Source organism: Micropterus salmoides, unplaced genomic scaffold (assembly GCF_014851395.1).
Source record: "Micropterus salmoides isolate LMB-PRFRI ecotype aquatic unplaced genomic scaffold, ASM1485139v1 Ms_hic_scaffold_1, whole genome shotgun sequence".
Taxonomy (NCBI): Eukaryota; Metazoa; Chordata; class Actinopteri; order Centrarchiformes; family Centrarchidae; genus Micropterus; species Micropterus salmoides.
Window position 1 is genome coordinate 59,284,190 of NW_024040040.1, and position 20,131 is coordinate 59,304,320.

Genomic DNA, 20,131 nt, shown 5'->3' on the forward strand with positions numbered 1-20,131 from the left:
GGACGTAGAGGTGGCACCGGGTAAGGAGCAACGACGATCAAGCGAGCATGGTGTGGAGAACCGGGGTTGAAATACAGGCAGTCATGAGGTGATTACCAGCAGGTGTGGCAGGCTGACGAGGTGGCTGATGAGATGCAGGTGCAGGTAGTGGGCTGGGCTCAGGAGCAGAGGGAGAGAGAGAGCACACAGGGGAGAAAACACAGGGAGGCAGGCAGGGAACAGAAAACCAAGGGAAAAAAGCAGAAAAACTGATAAAAAGGAGAAAAAACCAGGACACTGACCGTCAGCCAGGCTGCCACCACAACAGGCTGTACTGGATTTCTGTGTAGCTCCTACTAGCTCCTACGGGTCGGCCATTAGAGGCCGATAAAGACCGCCTCCCCCAAAGCAACTCTTCTCTCCTTCACTTTGAGGAGAGAAAGAAAACTACCAGCTCAATGACCTCACCAAGATTTTGACACAGAATATGTTTTTGGACTGAATACAGAAGTAAGTCAGCGGTTGTAACTGAATGTATATTGCTGCGTTTGTTGTTATTATTAGTCGGCTTATAACTGAGTTTTGTGATTTGAGTTACACAGCTGAAAAGAGCTGAAGCTGAGCTTTCTTTAGAGTGATCGGTGTAGGATAGTGTTGTGTCGTTCAAAGAACGTTTTGTTCATAATACCTAATCGTGTATATGACTCGGGAGGAACAGGTTGTCTCAGTGAGTGATTCGTTCATTTTCACGCATGCGTGAAGGATCTTGGTCTCTTACGTTCACTCGTCACACGGCAGCTGCCTGGGCTCCGTCAGCACAGGAAACAGTATTGATTAGTTCACTGTCATCTCCCCGTGCTGACGTACGTAAGCGTGTCGACTCATTTCCGTTTGCGGTGCTTGTGTGTTGGTACCGTGTTTTGCTGCTCTCGCTAAATAACAGTGACATTTGTTAGATTACAGCAGCCAACTGTCCGCTAAACACTTATTCTTACAGTAATTTTGCCTAAGCACTCGCAGTTCTTGCCATCTTTTAGTGACTGCTGTTCAATCTCATAGTTGTTCTAAAGTTTCGGTAGCTGACGCTACAGTACTTTAGCTTAGCCGTTAGCGACTTTAGTTTAGCAGCTAGCGATGGCTTCTCCTTCTACCTCTCTCTCTCCTACTTTCTCCTGCTCGGTGTGTCAGATGTTCAGTTACTCCTCTGCCTCCTTTAGCTGTAATGGGACGTGTAATAAGTGTAGTTTATTTTTAGACATGGAAGCGAGGCTCAGTGATTTAGAAGTCCGGCTCCGCACCTTGGTAGATCAGTCTTTAGCTACTGTAGCTAGCCAGTCCCCGGTAGTCGGTGCGGAACGGCCTGAGTTAGCCTCTGGTAGCCGTCCTCTGGCATCCCCTGTGCAGCCAGGAAGGGGGGGCTGGGTGACTGTCCGAAAGAGGAATAGTCGTAAGCATTCAAAGTCCACGGGGCACCATCAACCTGTTCATGTTTCTAATTTTTTCCCACTCAGCGACACACCCGCTGAGAAACCAACTCTGATCATTGGCAGCGCCATTTTGAGAAACGTGAAGTTAGCGAAGCCAGCGGCCATAGTTAAGTGCATCCCTGGGGCCAGAGCGGGCGACACTGAGTCTTATTTGAAACTGCTGGCTAAGGATAAATGTAAATACAGTAAGATTGTTATTCACGTCGGTGGTAATGACTCCCGGTTACGCCAATCGGAGGTCACTAAGATTAATGTTGAGTCGGTGTGTACATATGCAAAAACAATGTTGGACACCGTAGTTTTCTCTGGACCCCTGCCAAATCTGACCAGTGATGATATGGCCGCATGTTGTCATTCCACCGCTGGTTGTCGAGGTGGTGTCCAGCAAACGATGTGGGCTTTGTAGATCATTGGCAGACTTTCTGGGGAAGACCTGGACTGATCCGGAGAGACGGCATCCATCCCACTTGGGAAGGAGCAGCTCTCATTTCTAGAAATCTGGCCAAGTTTATCAGTGGACCAAATCCATGACAACCCAGAGTTGAGACCAGGATGCAGAGTCCCAGTCTAACACACTTCTCTGCCCTTCTAATTCAGCAGTTACCCACCCAAAACCCTACGCAGAGTCGCAGTCTAACACACTTCTCTGCTCCTCCATTTCAGGAGTTACTTAATGAATATCCTATAGTGACGGTGTCTGCCCCGCGACCATCAAAATTATTTAAATCAAAGGTAAACAGAAGAGGAGCTGTACATAAAAACCTCATAAAAATTAAAACCACAAGAGCAATAGTGCAAGCGAATAGGAGAGTTAAATGTGGACTCTTAAACATCAGATCTCTCTCTTCTAAAGGTGTACTAGTAAATTAACTAATATCAGATTATGATCTTGATTTATTTTGTCTTACTGAAACCTGGCTGGGTGATGGAGAATATGTTAGCCTAAATGAATCCACCCCTCCCAGTCATATTAATACTCACATTCCTCGAGGCACAGGCCGAGGAGGCCTTATGGCTAACGTGACTAGCCCCAAAACACATATTCCTCAGTGCCAAAAAACTCCCTCAGCACGTCAGTCTGTACCTCAGTAAGTGTGTCTGCTGGGCTCATAATTGGTCTGGTCATTCTGTCACGATTGCTGAGTGTGTGCAGCAGGAGTGAGCCCAAAGGCAAGACACTTGTAAGCTGAGATAGAGTTCAAGGTTTATTAATCCAACGCACAAAACAGGCAAGAACAAAACTCACGGGAACAGGAACTGGTAACATCCAAAAAGCAGGTACCGGGTAGCAACACGACATCCGACAAGACAGACATGCGACAATGAACAGAAACACCAAACATTTATGCACAGGGACTAACGAGCAGGGCGGGGGCAACACAGGTGACTGGGATCAGGGTTAACGAGGCAGAGAGACAGAAGGGGAAAACAGAGAGACTGGATAGGAACATTTGAAACGGAACGGAAATCATGACGAGGCTGTTGCCCCATCAGTGAGTGATCAACCAGGAGATCAGTTGGTGTTCTCTGCTGGAAGGTCCTTGTTTTTTTCCCATTTTCTTTTATTAGTAGTATAAGCAATAATAATATTAGATTAGTGTTGGAAAAGGAGGGGGTATTGGAGGCCAGTGGCTTCAGTGAGTGGAGGGGATGAAGGTGGTGGTGGGTGGCATACGGTGGTTAAGGAAAAAGGGGGCTCTAAGAGGGAGGCATCGAGGGAAAGACCTGAAATGTCAGAAGATGAAGGAAATAAAGTTAGGAGAACAGGAAATTCTGAAGAGTTAGTTGTGCTGTTTAAAGTCAAGGGAGCTAATCAAGGAGATGCAGGATTTAGAGCAATTAACCCATTAAAGGTTACTAATGCTTTGGAGAGTCAGATAGGCAAGATATTATATAATGGAATGTTAAGAGTTTGTTGCAAAAATAGGAAACAGTATGATGATTCTAGAGGTGTTGGAAAATTAGTGGTTAAGGTGGAGACTTTGGTCCCTAGAGGAAGCAATCAGGGAGTCAAGGGAGTAGTATAAAATGTTAAGGGGGCCCAAGTAACTGATGTGGTAAGATTTAAACGTAGAGATGGAGCTGGAGATCCGCCCATTTTGTTAACGTTTAAAGATGGTGTACTACCACAGAGAGTGTTCCTAGGGAGTATGGTGTATCATGTGAGGGAGTACATTAAACCACCCTTGCGCTGCTATAATTGTTAGAAGTTTGGACATGTTGCTGGATCATGTCGGAGCAAAAGAAAGTGTGCAAAGTGTGGTGGAGATCATATCATACACAATTGTAAGGCAGAGACTCCTAAGTGCCCTAACTGTGATGGGGATCATGCAGCACGGTTTTATGGTTGTGAGCACTTTGTCCAAGCTAGGCGGGTGCAGGTTGTGAAGGATCAGAACAAAGTAACATATGCAGAGGCGGTTCAAAGAGTGACTACAGAAAGAGGAAATGGAAGCTCTGGGGAAAGGCCGGTGCTAGGATGCAAGGTCTCTGTGCCAAATCTACCATCTGCATCTTCATCTGACATGCTAATTTTTAGTAAGGAGTTATTTTTGTCTTTTGTTTCTGATGTGTTGGTGGGATTTAAGAAAGCAACTAACTGGTCAGATGTCATTAGGTTAGTGGTGGGTGCAGCCGAAAGATAGAGTATAAAGCAGTTGCCAGAAAAGTTGCATCAATACATGATGCAGAGTCAGTGTATAGACAGATCACAGTTGTTGAAGACTAGCAGTATGGAGGACGTTAGTGAGGTGAATGATGAGGACCCTCATTAACGTTTTAATGTAGTATATTCTTCAACGGAATGGATTTAGGAATGGAAGGTCTACAATGGAATCAGCTGCAGTTTTAGATCAAGATATTAAAAGGGCATTTAGCAATAAAGAAATAGTAGTGAGTCTATTCCTGGATATTGAGAAGGCTTATGATTCTTTGTGGAAGGAGGGATTGATGATTAAAATTTTTGACTTGAGAGTTAGGGGACGAATGTTTAATTGGATAAAGGATTTTTTAGTGAAAAGAACAATGCAAGTAAAGGTTGGTAGTATTAGTTCAAAGGGAAGTGTAATTAGTCCAGTGTTATTTAATATAATAATGATATCTTTGGTAAAGTAGAAAGAGGATTCGGGTTATCTTTATTTGCAGATGACGGGGCCATTTGGAAAAGAGGGCGTAATGTAGAGTTTGTTTTAAAACAGATTCAAAGAGTGTTAGTATCTGTAGAGGAATGGGGGAATACATGGGGCTTTAAAATCTCTGCTTCTAAGACTAAATATATAGTATTTGGATTTAAAAGAAAGTTACCTAATCTAGGGCTATATATGTATGGGTCTCCATTAGAGAAGGTAAAGGTTTTTAAATTTTTAGGTGTTTGGTTTGAAGAGCGTATGACTTGGGCTGTGCGTGTAGATAAAATTGTGTTGAACTGTGAAAAAGTTCTGAATGTAATGAGAAGTCTGGCTGGGTGTGAGTGGGGGGCTAATAGGGAGACGGTGCTGCTAATTTTTCAGGCCATGATTAGATCTGCTCTAGATTATGGGAGCTTTGTGTATGGATCTGCTTCCAAAACTGTTCTGGATAGGTCAGATGTTGTGCAGGCAAGGGCTTTGAGGCTTTGCTGTGGGGCCTTTAGAACCTCCCCAGTCCATGCCCTACTCATTGAAATGGGAGAAATGCCCTTATGGTTAAGACGCATTAAGTTAGGGTTACAATACTGGGTAAAACTAACTACCATTAACACTATTATAAATATCTGTACCATTTTTCATTTGGTCTATAGCAGCATTACCTTCACTGTGTGTACCTCTGTGTGTATATTGTGTAGGCTGCCTCTCTCTCCTTACCTCTCTCTCTCCTTACATCTCTCTCTCCTTACATCTCTCTCTCTCTCTCCTTACATCTCTCTCTCTCTCTCCTTACATCTCTCACCCCAACCAGTCGAGGCAGATGGCCGCCCACCCTGAGCCATGGTTCTGCTCGAGGTTTCTGCCTCTTAAAAGGAAGTTTTTCCTTGCCTCTGTCGCCTAGTGCTTGCTCTTGGTGGGAACTGTTGGGCTTCTGTAAATAACATCACAGAGTACGGTCTAGACCTGCTCTTTTATGAAAAGTGCTGTGAGATAACTGTTGTTGTGATTTGGCGCTATATAAATAAAATTGAATTGAAATTAATGGGTGTAATCATACCTTCCCAGCAAGGTGTCTGTTGCAAGAGGTTGCTGGAGCTAATAGATATAGTAAATCAGTGGGCAGGTAAGATGAGCATGGATCAGGGAGGTACTGTAGAGCATATAAGTTGGTTACCAATACCATATTGGGTGCTGCCTGAAATAAATATTGAGCTTGGTTTTCTTCAGGGAAAAGATAAGTGGGAAGTAGCACCAAAAATAGAGGAATATCTTAATTCAATTAGTGGGAGCACAATGATTGTTTATACAGATGGATCTAGAGATCCAGTTAGTAGGAGAGCTGGATTTGGGGCGTATGTGGAGCAGTTAGGGTTGGAAATTGGTCGACGTATTTCTAATGGAAGCTCTGTCCTCACTGCTGAATTAATGGCAATATTATGGGCTCTATGGTGGATTGAGGAAGTCAAACCTAGAGAAGTCATTATCTGCTCTGATTCTACAGGTGCTCTAGAAAATTTGAAAGTAGGAAAATCTAAAGCCCGACCTGACATTGTAAATGACATCTTGAATGTGGTTTTTAGAACTAGGTTTACTTGGAACATCAGTTTCTGCTGGGTTCCCGGGCACGTTGGGGTGAGGGGGAATGAACGGATGGATAATATTGCAAAAGAGAGTTTAGGAAGAGAAGTAGATGTCCATGTATTATTAGGGAGAGTGGAATTGAGAGAGAAAATGCTTGTGTGAATGTGGGAGTCTTGAGACAATAGTGCATGTTTTCCTGGAATGCAGAAAGTATAGGGCAGAAAGAAATGTACTCTTTAATAAACTGTCAGAACTTGGAGTTAAGGCTTTTTCTGTTTTATCTTTGTTTGGGCACAGTGACGAGCATAAACTGATCTCCAAGGCAGTCCTTCAATTCTTGCATGACACAGGGCTGTATGTAAGAATTTAGTTCAAACTTTGACCTGTGGAGGGCAGTAATATGCTCTACACTGCCGGAATCTTACAAGAAGAAGAAGAAGAAGAAGAAGAGACTGGATAGCAGGCAGATTACTGAAGGAAACAGAGAGGCAGGCAGGCAGAGACAGCAAAGAGGCAGGGAGACAAGATAATTGGGGGAACAGATGGAACACTTGTACTGGCAGACATGGGGCAAAATAAATAACACAGACAGAACACATGTAACAAAATACCAGACAAGAATCTACCAGACAATAACAGAAAACCACATAAACAGACAAATACCGAACAACTATTACAAAGGGATCATAACAGACAAAACCTAAACGAGAACCCAGAACTAGAACACAGAGTACCGAGCAAACTAAACCAAAATGATGCAGAGAAAGAACTAGAAGCAAATACGACAACATGAACTAAGGCACAGGACTAGGAACAAAGACATGAAACAAAAACCCAGACACAGAGAAAAAAAAAATCAAAGCACAGAGAAGACATGTCCAAAATAATATAATCCAGACAAGCCCGGGACAGGATCGTGACAACCTTAGTCTATATGATACAAAACTGTTTTCAGGTAGAGGTGAACTAAATGTTTCAAAGAGCAAACGCCTGTTAGTGAATCGGGACGGGCTTATGTGTGAAAAAAACAGATGGCGATCACAGAGAGGTGACAATCCTTAAGTATTCCTAAAGTCACCCCAGCCCCCATAATACAGGGTTGGCGGACTGATTTTCAGGCAGACTTCAGACTTCATTTGGGTAAGCTATAGCCTACCACCTATATTTTAAGATAGATGTCATTAGTAAAATAACATCTCTTAAAAGTGTTTACAGAGGTAATAAATCAGCTGAGAAGTAGCAACATTTTACCATTATTTCTAATGGAACTCGCCCCCTGCTGGCCGTTAGAGAGAATGCAGCTTTAAGTTCCGTCTGCATTGTTTCATTTTCGACCCAGAGGTTGCCTCATTATTGAGATCAACATTCATTCACACAGAACATTTGACAACCTCTCATCACGTAGCTATAACTCTGGATTGGACATCGGTGTGCTCCAAGATCTGTAAAACAACTGTAGGATGCTGAGTTTCATATATTTATTTTTTTAAATGATAATGTTTTTGCTAGTGAGTTGCTACTTCAACTGTCCCGACGTTACATTTTACTGGCCCTGGGCAATCGGGCGACCATTATTGTCGAGCCTTGCATAGGAATGGGGGTCAGTGAAGATGGTAAGAGTTGATTTGATGATGGCTTGGGAAAGTGAAAAAATGTATGAAACTAAGAGTTGATCTTAGCTTAGTTTCAGAAGACTTACAAACACAGTCTGCAGAATGTGGTGGTAAAACCAAAGTGTGAAAGGAGAGATTCCTGAATGCAGATGGTCTAAGTTTTAAAACAGTGTTTTATTACCATTTGATATTCAGTCTTCCAACAAAACACTACATCAACAGTAGTAAAATAAAAAGCTTACTTGAGTTTTTTTTTTATTATGAAACCACTTGAAACTTCTCAGAGGGAAATTTTTAATGCATCACGTCTGACGTCTTTTGTTACTAACTAATAATTAAGATGTTGGACGCAAAACATATAATCAGTCTAAGAAAGTAACACAGAAGTCAACAATACTGTAAGTAGAAATAAATATCACAATGTAGGTGTCAACAACAGATCCTAGGCTGCAGTTTGTTTGGCAGTATGTAATCGATGGGTCTAAGGGAATGAACCAAGTCTGACTATTTAAATTCTAATAGTATCGGTGTATCATAAATAAATAAAATATAATAAAATAAAAAAATTTAAAAAGTCATTTTTTAGGACTTTGAACTGATAATAATAATACAGTTTTGCATCCCAGAGGTTGTTACCACCCCCTACTGCCATACCGGTGTAAAAGCAAGCTGATGTTCAGCTGCTAAAACACATAGGCTTCCAGTGGAGGTTGAGGACCATATTAAACCGATAGCCTATGTATTAGCTTAAAGGCCGTCCCTCAGTATTCCCCTGATGCATTGCAGTGAAGGAAGTTTGTTAAAATTTGCTAATTTGCTCCTATTTGTTTGAAATACAAAAGTTACTCTGTGATTTATGCTGTTTTAAACATGTCTGCTTAGAATATAATGTTTTTTGTTGGTAATTGTCATTCTTGTGATTTACTATTGAAACCATGAGTGAAGGGACTGTTTCATTTTCTAATATAATTATTAAGAACGGCCACATTGGGTAGTACAGAAACTGTATGCCAACTGCATGCAATTCACATGATGAGTCATGTTAGCAAATTGTCATAATGTTTACACCCCACATGACGGGGCCCCTTTCCCAGTAATTTGGCCCATTTCATAGCCATTTCCTGGGTCTCCCACCCCCCATGCATTCTTGCTATCTCATATAAGACAAAAGGGCTTTTAAACTGAAAAACAAAACAATTGCTCAAAGATTCCAAGTGGTGGACATCAAACTGCGGGTGTTTTCTGATCTGAGGAATTTACAATTTGGAATGGCTTTTAGAGAGACTGATGGTTTTGATTTTAGACTACAGCATTCTTTTAGTCTAATTGTGTCAGGCCCATCAAACAGTGTTGAAACATATTTTGTGAAAATGTTAATTGAAAATGCAGAAAAGCTAATTTCAAAACAGATTGAAAATGTTATTTGTATATGTATATTTATTCGTGCTGGCAACCCTTGTATGGCCAGTTATTGAAAATTAGAAGTGTGAATTTTGTTGAAGGTTTGCCTCTGTCTTTATGTGATGACACATTGCTGCCTGTGGATAAAAACAATGTAGCATATCTACGTATGATTTTTAATACAAATTATGAATATTAATATTTCAGAAATATTAATTCATAAATCCAAATTTTTCAGGCACCACCTAAAGATTTGCTGTCCACCCAAAGCTTTAGGAACCTTAAGTATAGCTTAGTAATTATACAATTATTTCCTAGTGATCAGTTAGTAGCAATTATTTAATTATCTTGAATCGATCTAATCAATCAGTCAATCTCATATCGAAGGCATAAATCCTCCGTGACAGTGACCTGGAGTTAAACAATACACACACACAGTTCCTGTGATTACGGTGAAATTTATTAACTAACTAAAGGTGGATATAAATGCGGTTAAATATACATCAAAGAAATAATCAATGGCTAAACAAACATACAAAGAATTTGTTTCATAAGGAGCAAGATAACTAATAACAGCAGGTTATATGATACTAACTTGGCCAATGCGCGAAACCCATAAAATACGAAATTTTTCACCACTTCTGACATGTGTGCAAAGTTTGGTGAGTTTTCGAGTATGTTTAGGCCCCAAAAATTGAGCTTAATTTGCAGAAAAAGGAAAAGAAAAAAAAAAAAGAATAAAATCTTTACGGCGCTTTGTGTGTGTGGCTTGAAAAGAACAAAGAAATCTTTGCGGCAAGCCGGAACGGACTTCTTAGGGCATTGCTGGGAGACGGAGCACGCTCTGCTTGTAGAGCAGAGAGCGAGACTGGAGAACAAGAGAGAGAGCGGCGCGTGTCGCCAAGTTTTGTTTCCTAGGGCGTGTCCCAGGAGGGGCTGTGTTTCCCCTGAGAGAGGCTGTCCCTTAACTTCAATTTCTATTTTAAAATCTATTTGCGCGTATTTTAATCAAATACCTTTCCACAATCAAACCTTAAATGTCATAAACAGTTATACCGTTCTTAGTTTCAAGCATTTGATAAAAAGGAAAGGAAACAATTACTTAATCGTTGTAATGATTGGAATGGTTACAGGTTAAACACATTTTGAGGATTTCAGAATGAAAGAGACTTAACTCAATATTTCCTGGATAATATTGGCTGTTACACATTCTTACTTAGAGAATATAAGCAAGTTACACGAACATGGCCTCAGATTATACCCAATAAAATACAGAGTGATACATTAAAACAGCGGGAGAGGCATTAAAGAAACAGAGACCTGTCATACTTAGTTTGTCCTCTTCGAGGACACTGGTTCCACGAGAGAACAATTGATCCTCTTACTAGGGAAGAAATGGTTATTTAACATTAAATTCGAGCTCGAAAATTAATTAAGTAGCACAGGATAATATTTCTGTATCATATCACTTCTAAAGAAAGTGTCAAAGTGTTGGGAATAAAGCATTCGTATAAACAATTTATACGTAGACAGTATTCATTTGTCCACACAAAGGAATTCGGGGCAGTGTCCTTCTCTGGCGTCTGGAGTTTCTCACACCTGGGTGTGACAAAGAGAGAGGGCATGTTAAGAGTCCAAATTAATGGCTCTTTGGTAGGGTAGAGAGTCAAGACTGAAGAGGAGATCTTTGATGTTTGGAAGTAATCTGAAAGAGGAACTTTGTTACCATGGTTACCCTGCCCTTTTGGTCTTGGGAGTGTTTAGAGGTTGTTTAGTTTATGGCTGCTGAGTTCCTCACAGCCTGGTTCAGGTTGAGGTTAGTCTCTGTGTAATGTTAATATTGTCATTTTAATAGTCATGCATAGAGTCTGTTATCTCAACTTCACCGGAGGTGGTAGATTTTATGGCTGAAACTACCCAAGCAGCACTTGGGAGTGGAGCAAACCTTTCACCCCCTCCTTTGGGGTACTTCAGCTGTCTGCTGAGGGTTGATATCTCAACCCCCTCCTCTTTCTCTCAGGGAGAGACAAAAAAGAATTTGGGATCTCCAAATTTATTTGATATAATATCATCAAATCCACACTGGCTGTTCACTACAACAATTTGTTGATTATTGATGATTTAATGAATGATGCTAGCAATAACATTGAGGTCCAAAATGTGTTTACAAAATATGTGCATCACAGAAATTTAAGTTGTTTATATCTAGTTCAGAATTTGTTTTTTCAAGGCAAAGTTAACCGTACTATTAATTTGAATACCAATTATCTTGTTTTGTTTAAAAATCCCAGAGATAAATACCAAATCATGCTAATGGACAGACAAATGTTTACTGGGAAGAGTCATTTTTTATGGATTGTTTTGATGATGCCACAAGTGTTATTTAATGATTGATTATAAAGCTAAGACAACTGATGATTTGAGACTCAGAACTGACTTGCTTTCAGACCTGCCTGTTGTGAATGAGCGCGTTAAAAGAAACCTGTCTTTATTGCAAGCTCTGCATACTGCATCTCCATCTCAGAGAATGAATATTATTAACTCTGCATCACCAGACCTTTTGGTATCATCATGTGAAATAGCTTACAATGTTTTAAAAGGTAAAATCCCTTTAAATAAGTCAGTATCAAAAATTTAAAAAGAAGAAGGCGGGGATTAGACTGCTCGCCAATAAAAAGGTTTGCGCTTCAACGAAAAAGAAGACGATGCGAACAGTCTGGCGGTTTTCTTCTCCCCGTCCTGAGTATCGCTGTGCCTTTTATAACGAGTCTTATTGCTTCAAGACAAACTTAGATGACTATGGAGTATGCACAAAAATGTTTCTGGTATCTAAACAACAACTTGATCTTTTAAGAAGACCTCCGTCACACGAGTCTATTCGAGAAACTGTTGAAAATGACCTGGATCGCACTATAAAAGACATTCTGGATTAAAAGACTGAAGATCTTCATGAAAAAGCAAACAAATATTCCATCGCATTGCAGAGATTTCTCACCATGGTAAAACAAGGAGAAAAAGACCAGAACACACTAACTTTGTCAATGCCGGTCGCTGAGGATTTTCACTCTTCAGAGCAGAAGAATCAAGAAGGAAGAGATTTTGTTTTTGAAGAAGATTTAAAAAACATGCTAAAAAACAGCAGGAATAAAGCCCAGCATATTCTGGATAAAATGTCCTCCTCAAAAAACATGTCTGCATGGACTGAACATGGGGAGTTTGTGTTAATGTTATTAAAGGGTCTCATGTGTATGACTTGATAAGAGGAGTGACTGCTTCTCACAACGTGTCTGACAGCCAGAGACCTACAGGTTGGGATGAATATCTGCAATCGTTGGCTATATTGAATATACCTTTATCAGTTGTACCAAATCAACAGGTCAAAAGAAAAATTGACGAGATTAAGACAAAGACTTCTGGAGAATCTTCTCCTCTTATTACTGGATCACCATCTACACCTCTTGTTAGCAGAGGGCATCGATTAGCAAACAATGAAAAGTCCATTTGTATCTCCTGAAATGCGATTGAGTGATTGGATAACTTTTTAATTGTATTGGTTTTCAATAAATACATAGAAACATGACTTTATCATTTTAAAGCCTTTTTATTTATATCACCAGGATAATAACAAAAATTTTGTTGTCGTTTCTTGAATAAGGGGAATGCTTATCTAAACAGACGAGAAAGAGAGAGAGGGCAAGAGAGGAACAGAGAGAAAGAGGGAGAGGGATGGAAGGAGAGAGAGAGAGAGAGAAGGGAGGCAGCCTACACAATATACACACAGGTACAGACAGTAAAGGTGATGTTGCTATAGACTGAATGAAAAATGGTACAGATATTTACAGTAGTGTTAATGATAATAATCGTAATGTTAATGATTATAATTACAATAATAACAATAGGACTAGTAACAATAGTTGTAGCATAGGGTGTCGAGCAGGAACACAGGGGCAGCAGGTGACTCGCAACCACAGATCCAGACTCCACAGCTCCAGAGCCAGAAACACCTGCAGGAAGTGATAGGAGGAGAGAGGAGAGGGACGAGAAAGCACAAGACTACCAGAAAGGGGAGAAGTCAAGTTAGTAACATGCAATAATGGGATGAAGTTGCATACAGAGGGAGAGAAAGAAGAGGAGAGAGGAGCTCAGTGCATCATGGGAAATCCCCCGGCAGTCTAGACCTATAGCAGCATAACTAAGGGATGGTTCAGGACTAACCTGAGCCAGCCCTAACTATAAGCTTTATCAAAGAGGAAAGTCTTAAGCCTACTCTTAAATATGGAGATGGTGTCTGCCTCCTGAACCCAAAATGGAACCTGGTTCCACAGGAGAGGAGCTTGATAGCTGAACGCTCTGGCTCCCATTCTACTTTGGAGACCCTAGGAACCACAGGTGAATTCTGGGAGCGCAGTGCTCTGGTGCCCCACCAGAGCACTGCGCTCTAACGTGAAGTTAGCGAAGCCAGCGGCCATAGTTAAGTGCATCCCTGGGGCCAGATCGGGCGACATTGAGTCTTATTTGAAACTGCTGGCTAAGGATAAACGTAAATACAGTAAGATTGTTATTCACGTCGGCGGTAATGACTCCCGGTTACGCCAATCGGAGGTCACTAAGATTAATGTTGAGTCGGTGTGTACATATGCAAAAACAATGTCGGACACCGTAGTTTTCTCTGGACCCCTGCCAAATGAGTGATGACATGTATAGCCGCATGTCGTCATTCCGCCGCTGGTTGTCGAGGTGGTGTCCAGCAAACGATGTGGGCTTTGTAGATCATTGGCAGACTTTCTGGGGAAGACCTGGACTGATCCGGAGAGACGGCATCCATCCCACTTGGGAAGGAGCAGCTCTCATTTCTAGAAATCTGGCCAAGTTTATTAGTGGACCAAATCCATGACAACCCAGAGTTGAGACCAGGATGCAGAGTCCCAGTCTAACACACTTCTCTGCCCTTCTAATTCAGCAGTTACCCACCCAAAACCCGACGCAGAGTCGCAGTCTAACACACTTCTCTGCTCCTCCATTTCAGGAGTTACTTAGTGAAAATCCTATAGTGACGGTGTCTGCCCCCCTGACCATCGAAATTATTTAAAAAGGTAAACGGAAGAGGAGCTGTACATAAAAACCTCATAAAAATTAAAACCACAAGAGCAATAGTGCAAACGAATAGGAGAGTTAAATGTGGACTCACATCAGACAACAAACATCAGATCTCTCTCTTCTAAAGGTGTACTAGTAAATGAACTAATATCAGATTATGATATTGATTTATTTTGTCTTACTGAAACCTGGCTGGGTGATGGAGAATATGTTAGCCTAAATGAATCCACCCCTCCCAGTCATATTAATACTCACATTCCTCGAGGCACAGGCCGAGGAGGTGGAGTTGCAGCTAAGCTCTAAACCTAAACTAAATTATAACTCATTTGAAAGCCTTGTTCTTAGTCTTTCACACCCAAGTTGGAAATCACTGCAACCAATTCTTTTTGTTATAGTGTACCGAGCACCTGGCCCGTACTCTGAATTCTTATCTGAATTTGCAGAGTTTTTGTCAAATTTAGTCCTTAAAATGGACAAAGTTATTATTGTAGGGGATTTTAATATTCATGTGGACAATGAGAATGACAGCTTTAGTACTGCATTAATCTCTCTGTTAGATTCCATTGGCTTCTCTCAGAGTGTTCATGAATCGACTCACTGTTTTAACCACACCCTCGACCTTGTTTTGGTGTATGGTATTGAAATTGAACATTTAGTGGTGTTCCCACAGAATCCCTCTTTATCTGACCACTGTTTGTTAACTTTTGAGTTTGTATTGCTGAACCATTGGGCAAAAATTTCTATACAAGATGTCTGTCTGATAGTGCTGTAGCTAAATTTAAGGATGCGATTCCATCAGCTCTAAATTCATTATCAAGTCACACAGTAACGGAGGACTCCTATGCTAGTTTCAGTCCCTCCCAAATCGATCATCTTGTTGATAGTGCTGCAGGCTCGCTGCGAATGACACTCGATTCTGTAGCCCCTCTAAAAAAGAAAATACTAAAACACAGACGGTTAGCTCCATGGTATAATACTGAAACTCGCAAATTGAGAGGAATTGGTGTTCCACCAAACTGGAAAATTCTCGTTTAATTTGGCAAGATAGTCTTAAAACTTATAGGAAGGCCCTCCGTAATTCCAGAGCAGCGTACTACTCGTCATTAATAGAGGAAAATAGGAACAACCCCAGGTTTCTTTTCAGCACTGTAGCCAGGCTGACAGAGTCACAGCTCTATTGAGCCAAGTATTCCCATAGCTCTCAGTAGTTACAACTTCATGAGCTTCTTTAATGATAAAATTCTAGCTATTAGAGACAAAATTCACCAAGACCTGCCCTCAACTGGCACCAACTTATCTCTTAACTCAGGAACCTTAGAAACAGCTGTAGAACCAGATAATGTTTAGACTGTTTTGCTTCCCTCAATCTTTACCAACTAACTTCAATAATTTCTTCATCTAAACCATCAACCTGCCTCTTAGACCCCATCCCGACTAGGTTGCTTAAAGATGTTTTACCCTTAGTCAGCACTTCTATACTAGATATGATCAATCTATCTTTATCAACAGGCTATGTACCACAGTACTTTAAAGTAGCTGTAATTAAACCTTTTCTGAAAAAGCCCAAACTTGATCCGGATGTTTTAGCCAACTATAGACCTATATCTAACCTTCCATTTCTCTCTAAGGTTCTGGAGAAAGCAGTTGCTAAACAGCTGTGTGACTTTCTACAGAGCAATAGTTTATTTGAGGATTTTCAGTCAGGATTTAGAGCTCATCATAGCACAGAGACAGCACTGGTGAAAATTACTAACGACCTCCATATTGCATCAGACAAAGGACTTGTCTCTGTACTGGTTTTATTAGATCTTAGTGCTGCATTTGATACCATTGACCATCAGATCCTATTACAGAGACTGGGACATTTCATTGGCATTATTGGAACCGCTCTAAGCTGGTTTAAGTCCTATTTATCAGATCGATTTCAGTTTGTACATGTTAACGATGAGTCCTCCATGCACGCCAAAGTTAGTCATGGAGTTCCTCAAGGATCTGTCCTCGGACCAATCCTCTTCACTTTATATATGCATCCTTTAGGCAATATTATCAGGAAATATTCCATAAGCTTTCATTGATATGCAGATGATACTCCATTATATCTATCGATCAAACCAGATGAAACTCATCAGTTAGCTAAACTTCAAATGTGCCTTAAGGATGTTAAAACCTGGATGACCTGTAATTTTCTAATGTTAAACTCAGATAAAACTGAAGTTATTGTTCTGGGGCCTAAGCACCTCCGTGACACATTATCTAAAGATATAGTTTCCCTTGATGGCATCACCCTGGCCTCCAGCACCACTGTGAGGAATCTTGGAATTATCTTTGATCAGGACATTTCGTTTAAGTCTCACATTAAGCAAATTTCAAGGACCGCCTTTTTTCAGCTATGTAATATTGTGAAAATCAGGAACATCCTGTCTAAAAATGATGCAGAAAAACTAGTCCATGCATCTGTTACTTCTAGGCTGGATTACTGCAATTCCTTATTATCAGGCTGCTCGAAAAAGTCCGTTAAGACTCTTCAACTGATCCAGAATGCTGCAGCACGTGTTCTGACAGGAACCATTCTTCTTACCTACAAAGCTCTTAATGGTCAGGCACCATCTTTAATCTGTAATCCAACAGAATCAAAGGCCTTCTCAGCATCGACACTTTTTCAGTTTTCCATATATGATCCATAATGTGTTGTGTTCTCCATATATTATCCTGTGTTTGTCGTTTTATGAAACCTGTCTGATCATTATGTATCAATGTTGGCAGAAACTTTTCTAACCGTTTGGCCATAATGGATGTAAATAACTTATAATCTACAATAAGAACAGATATTGGTCTAAATGATCCACATTCCATTTTGTCCTTGCCTTCTTTTGGTATAGCTGAGATTATTGCCTCTTTCCAGGTGGGTGGCGTTTGCGCCTTTTTTAAAACCCAGTTTAGTGGGGGAAGTAAACCGGTATTAACTCATTTTTAAGTTCCTTATACCACTTTGCTGTATAGCCATCCTATCCTGGTGATTTGTTTGATGTAAGTCTACTAATGGCAGCTTTTAATTCATCTTCAGTTATGTCAGCAGTTAATATTAAATTTTGGTCTTCATTTAAAGTAGGTAGCTCTATTCAGGTAAGTGTCAATTTGGGTAACACTTCCCCCTGGTACGTTAGAATACAAAGTTTTGTAAAACACTGTAAAGGCTTTCTGAATTTCAGTTATTTTATTTTTAACCATTTTTGTCCTTGGATCCTTAATTTTGTGAATTGTAGTTTCTGCCAGTTTCCATGCCAATACTTTCATAGATATAGATCCATTTCAGTCTCTGTTTCAGGAACATGAGTTTTTTCTTGATATCTTATGTAGCCAAACTATCAATTTTATTCCTAATTTGTTTTATTTCCTTTAGTATACCTTGTAACCAAACTCAATTTATGTTTTCTTTCTATCTCCTTCAGGTTGTTTTGTGATTCCTCTGTTTTATTTCTCATTTTTTTTCATGTATGAAGATATTGCTATGATCTTTCTTTTTAATACAGCCTTCAGTAAGTGTCACACAAAATGGGAAGTGAAACCTCCCCATTATCGTTGAACTCCAAATAAAGACTTCCATAAAACAGAGATCACGGAGTAAACTAGAATTTAGTTTCCATGTATTATTTTTTGGTCGTAAATTAAAATCAACAGATAAATAAATAGGGCATGTTCGCTTAAATCTATCGTTCCGATTTCGCAGGTGCTTATTTTGTCTTTGTCTTTTCCAAATGTTATAGTAAGTAATCTATTCTTGTATATAGAGAGTGGGGTGCAGAGTAATGAGTATAGTCCCTTTAATCAGGGAATAGGTCCCTCCATACATCAATTAGACCAACTTCCTCAAAAAGTGTATTGACTTTCTTATGTAAAGACTTTCTATCATGCGTTTTTCCACTGGAAGAGTCTAACTTTGGTTGCAGGTGTATATTTAGATCTCCTCCACAGATCAGGAGGCCTTCTGTTTCAGTTACCATGATGCTACTGAGTTTCTGAAAGAAGCTTATATCACTACCTGGGGGTGCATATACATTCAACAGAGTAACTGAATTACCCTCTAGATTCTCCCTAACTAAAATAAATCTGCCCTCCTACTTCGAATACCTAAAAAAATAAAATTTAGCTTCCTTGAGATGAGAATAGCAACTCCTCTCCTGTGTCCTGATTTATAGGAGGAGTAAATTATATTAGTGAACCCCATTCTCTTCAGTTTTGCATGCTCATTATCTTTTAAATGGGTTTCCTGCGTTTGACATTAACACAGCCCATTGACATTAAAATAAACAAATTTCACCTTTTCACCAACCATATATGTTTGATTGACAGTGTAGTCTCAAAATTAACCAAATGAAACATATTAGATCTACTCCCTGGGAAAACAAGAATAAAGAACATAAATGCACAAACAGTTAAATAAAACTGAAAAAACTACTAAAAAAGTGTGATTCCAAGGCTGGGGTGTCTAACAGATGAACCTGAGCTGGGCTAGAAGGAACATCTAGCTGTGGGCGAAGGCCTTCTCCATCTATGAGCTGAGGGCCCCCACTATGGCATCTGAGAAAATAAAATAAAAAGTCTCTGTCCATTAACACAGAAGAGTCTGTGTATTCCTCACATGTTGTAATTCACATTTAAATAGGGAAATGGAAGCGAATGCAGGTCATATTATAGAGTAATAATAATGAGATCTATATCAGTCTACTTAGGCCAAATATAACACTGTTTACTGTTTAGCTCACCAATCATTTAAACGTTATTCAGAGTCCTTCAGGAGGGGTCGAAGGCTGTCTTCTGTCAGCTCGCAGTCTCCTTGATGTTCTTCTCTCGCTCCTCTCCCGACACCAGTGTCTTGCACCTCTCACAGTTTTCCAGGTGGAGCAGAACAGCTGCTCGGCCAGGCTCTCCCTCTGTACTGTCACCTTGATGGGCAGCCCTCTATCTTTCATATCTGTAGTCACCTCCTCCACTGTCTGGTACAGCCGTGTCCCGTTTTCATAGAATACTCGTAGTTTGGCAGGGAACGGGGTCTGGAAGCGGATCTTGCTCTGCTTTAACACTTGCTTCGCTTACAGAATCAATCTTACAGAAACGCAAAGAATACTTCTGTCTTTGCCTGAGGGGTAATCTTGATCAAAGTATATTAGTTTCCTGTTCCAGAACACCTTCTTCTTTTCCCAAGCCTTGCATATAATCTCTTCTTTAGTCTTGTAGCGGAGGAATTTGATTATTATTGATCGCGGCTTATTCACTTCATCCCTGGGAGGTCTTGGGGCGAGCGCCCGGTGTGCTCTCTCAGTGTCCAGCTCCGTTGTCAAGGGGATCTCCAACGTGTCCCGTAGTAACCACCATCGATCACTTTTATCATCTTGTTTAGCACCTGCTCCACGTTTTGAACGCGGTCTTCCACCGTTTCGATTTGTGTCTCTGCCTTCGCTATTTTTTTATGAACATTAGTGAGCTCAGTTTTGAAAGTTGTGAAATTCCTGTATCCCCTCCAAAACTTTCGCCAGACTTGCCGCCTCGGTTTGGGGGAAGTTAGCTTCGCCATCTCGTAGGCCTACCTGTGTAGGTGAGCCGTTATCCGCGTTCCCTTCATCTATGGCTCTTCAGTATGCGCTTTTTTTGTTTCCATCCCTTTTTCCCATTCTTGCCCCACTTGCCATTTCAAAAATCATTGAAGAATATTATATTTGATGGTTTAATGAGGCGAAATAAGCATTTTCTCGGAGGAACCCTTATGCCATTCTGTGTGCTGACGTCACCGCAGACACTCAAAATGGATTCAATGACCACTTTCTCTAAAATCCTCTTTGTCATGACTACT